This window comes from Oryzias melastigma, linkage group LG20 (genome assembly GCF_002922805.2).
Source record: "Oryzias melastigma strain HK-1 linkage group LG20, ASM292280v2, whole genome shotgun sequence".
Taxonomy (NCBI): domain Eukaryota; kingdom Metazoa; phylum Chordata; class Actinopteri; order Beloniformes; family Adrianichthyidae; genus Oryzias; species Oryzias melastigma.
The window spans coordinates 17378727-17382295 of record NC_050531.1 but is presented as its reverse complement, the minus strand read 5'-3'; positions in this window follow the sequence as shown (position 1 = coordinate 17382295).

Sequence of the window (3569 nt, the reverse complement as noted above, 5' to 3'; positions counted from 1 at the left end):
TGTGACATTTTATGATGCTAATTGGAAATGAGTCTAATGCTAAATCTTGCTAAATGCAGCACCTGCGTGCTCCTTGGAGGAAGGGATACAAGAGAGAGTTTAGCTGATTGTGAATCTCAATCAGGACATGGGGTCACATTAAGTGCAACAGGACAATAGGTGTTTATGACATAAATATTCTGAAAAAACAGTTTGAGACGCAATATTATTCACATTAAAAGTGCTTTTAATGAGCCTGTAATGAGTTGTTGTTGCATCTCTGTGCCCTGTTTGTCCAGTAATAATTGGCTACGGTGGCCATTGTGGCCCAGTTATTTCACTCCAGGAGCGGATCGTAATCAAACTGAGGAATCTCAGACTGAACCGAAGTTCAAGTTGATTGGAAACAAACTGAGACCATCTCGAAAGATGGGTCAGAGACCAGATCCTGGTCCCAGACCAGAGTTCGTTTGGCTGTACTCAGACTGAAACTTTGTTTCAGATTATGGGGGAAACACACTGTGGTTCACTTTAAGTGGACCAAATCTGTCCAGTCTGAATACATCCTCAAACTCCAACATAGACATTAATTTGACATTAACCCTGAGTTGACTTTTAAACAAATTGTAACCAGTTTCTGGTTACATTTTTTGTTTCTATTTTATGTGTCAAAGGCTCAAAGGAACTAGAAAAGGTTGCATTATTCTAATGCTAGTGTGAATGCTTTTAGCTGAAAGTAGTTGCTGAAGATGCTGAAGCGTTTTACTGAAAGTTGTGACACAATTTACTTTAATTGCTGAGAGGATTTACTGTAAATGCAAAAGCTATTTGCAAAATGTTAAATTTGCTAAAAGACTGAAAATTTTGTTAAAGAATTATGAAAGAGCGACAAAGTTGACCCAAATTTCTGAAAAATTGTTTTAAAGTTGCTTAAATGCCAATGTTGCAAACATATTTAGTGTTTAGTGAACTAAACACCAAATTAGCCCAAAAAACCTTAGTAGATTCCAAATTAGACAAAAAAATTTAGCTCGTGGCTCCAAAATAAGCTCCAAAATAGCCTAAAACTCTTTAGTAAACTAAGTTAGTCAAAAAAGTTAGCATGTTGCTAAACCAGAAGCTAAACTCTAAATTGGCCTATAAAAACCCCCAACAGATAACAAATTAACCCAAAAATGTTAGCATGTTGCTAAACTATTAGCTAAACTCAATAAAAAAAAATGCCTAATAGATGACAACATAGCCCATGAATATGTTTAAAGGCTTGTTGGTAATTTACTTAAAATGTTGAAATTTGAAGACTTTCTAATTAATTTCCTATGGGGCATATGTTGCTTAATATTTCAAAAACTATAAAGTTTATAAATATCAAAAATACAAGCAGTAATGTCCTAACCAAGCTGAACATTTTGACTGAAAGTTTTTCCTGCTTACTGAACATTCACACAATTAAAATGTAGGTTAGTTTTATGTAATTGTTTTGAAAAATTACATATTGCTTTTTTTTTTTTGGTGCATGCAGCACTTTATTATTACATCATCTTGATGTGCACTTTGTGCATGTCAGATCCACAGAAACCTATAGAGAGTGGATGTCACAATAAGAGCATTCTCCCATTTGCTGCATCTGTTCAGCTTCAAGTCAGAAAGAAGCTGTCTTTCTGTGCAGCACCTTCAGCAGCAGACAGACCACAGATCAAGTTGTGTTTCATCATCAGTTGCTCAGCCTGTCCCGTGCTCCAGCTCTCCACCGTGACACGAGGTGCCAGAGGAAAGACTGCAGAGGCAGGCAAACTGGATGAATGATCTTGGTGGTGTGAGTTTCTGCAGGGAGGGAAAAATAAAATATTGCATCGCAGTCAGAAAATATCAAGTCATGAAAAAGCAACACAAAGGTGCATGTGCAGGGCAGGTAGATCTGAGGGAGGTTTTTTTCCACTTGGGGTGTCCATCATTGTTTCAAAAATGTTTATGAATGACTAATTTGTGGCGATTGGAAAATCTGCTTTTAAGCAGCTTCTGACACAAATTGACTTGTGTTCTTCCACTTTAGCGGCTACCTTCTGTATCGCCTTTCAGCTCAAACAGATGTTCCTCAAATTGAGAGTCCATGGGATGTTTTTGGTTGCAGTCAACAGCTGGGATTCACGTCAGAACCCCCAAATGAGAAAGTCATGGCAGCCTCACTCATAAAAAAACACGTGTTCCTGCTTTACACAGACTGACACAATGTGCAGCTAGCCAGCCAAATGCAACTCGGAACAAGTCTTCCCGGCAGAAGCAGCGGCAGCGGCACCAGGTGCGTGCAGTTTCTGGAACCTTTTGCATGATCTGCTGCAGAATATGGATTTTAATAAGTTCCCCGAGGAGCAGGAAAGTGTGTTAGTCTGGGAAAAAGGGGGTAAAGGGAGGTGTCCGTACGTGACTCATTACTATTAAAGTTAACTTCTGGAAAAGACAAAAATATCGTCAGGGAAACAAACAAACAGACCACTTGGGTTTGTCCTCCAAATCTACCGCTCTGTTTTCTATTGACTATCAGGTGTATCCATTGACTATATATGAGAACTGGAATGAGTGACACCTCCCCCACATGTTCCAAATAGGAAGTAGCAACTGGCTCCAAGAAGCTAAAATCCCATAAAAGTCTATTGAGAAACAGCTATTTCTCAGTCATTCTGTTTGTCAGAATAATCATTCTTGCTCTGATATTTTTAATGTTTTTGCTTGTCCTCGTCTATTGTCATCATAATCTTTTTGTAGTGCAAGTTATTCAAGCTATAAAACTGACCAATCAGATGCCTCAATAAAAGTGGGTGGTCTTACATTGAGTGTTTGAAACGTTTTATTGACCCAAGCCTGCTTTCAGGTGGTAAGGGTGTGGACTTGGAGCAAGCTCACTCCTGATAGGTTGCCATAGAAATGATGACTCAGACGGACTCAGACTAATCACTGGTTACTGATGTTGTTTGGTTCCAAGGCCAAATACAAGTTCTTCCCCCACCCCTCCAGTTGTAGGGGCATTTGGAGAGTTAGGGCAGTTGAGGTGGCTCAGGCATCTGGTCCGGATGCCTCTTGGATGCTTCCTTGGAGAGGTGTTCCGAGCATTTCCCAGGGGTTGGAGGCCCTGGGGAAGACCCAGGACATGCTGGAGAAACTATGTTTCTCGGCTGGTCTGGGAACGCCTCGGGGTCCTCCCAGAGGAGCTGGAAGAAGTGGCCAGGAAGAGGGAAGTCTGGGCATCTTTGCTTAGACTGCTGCCCCTGCGATCCAGTCCCAGATGAGCGGAAAAAGATAGATGGATGGACGAAAAAAAAACATTCTTAGCGTTACTCTATTGTTAGGCCAAATCCAAATTCTTCCCATACCTCTATGGCTTCTCCCTACCCCTCTAATGATAGGGACATTTGGAGGGGTAGGGTTGTCCGAAATAATTTAAATAAGGGGTAACCTTTGCAGCGGAGGGATACAGAACCCTCTGCTATGAGACAGCAAAGCCAAAGTAAGTTTTTTAACAAAGTTGTGCATTTGCAAATTTACCAATTTGTTGTTGACTCGGGTCAAGTCACCGCATTTCCAAATCGATGCCC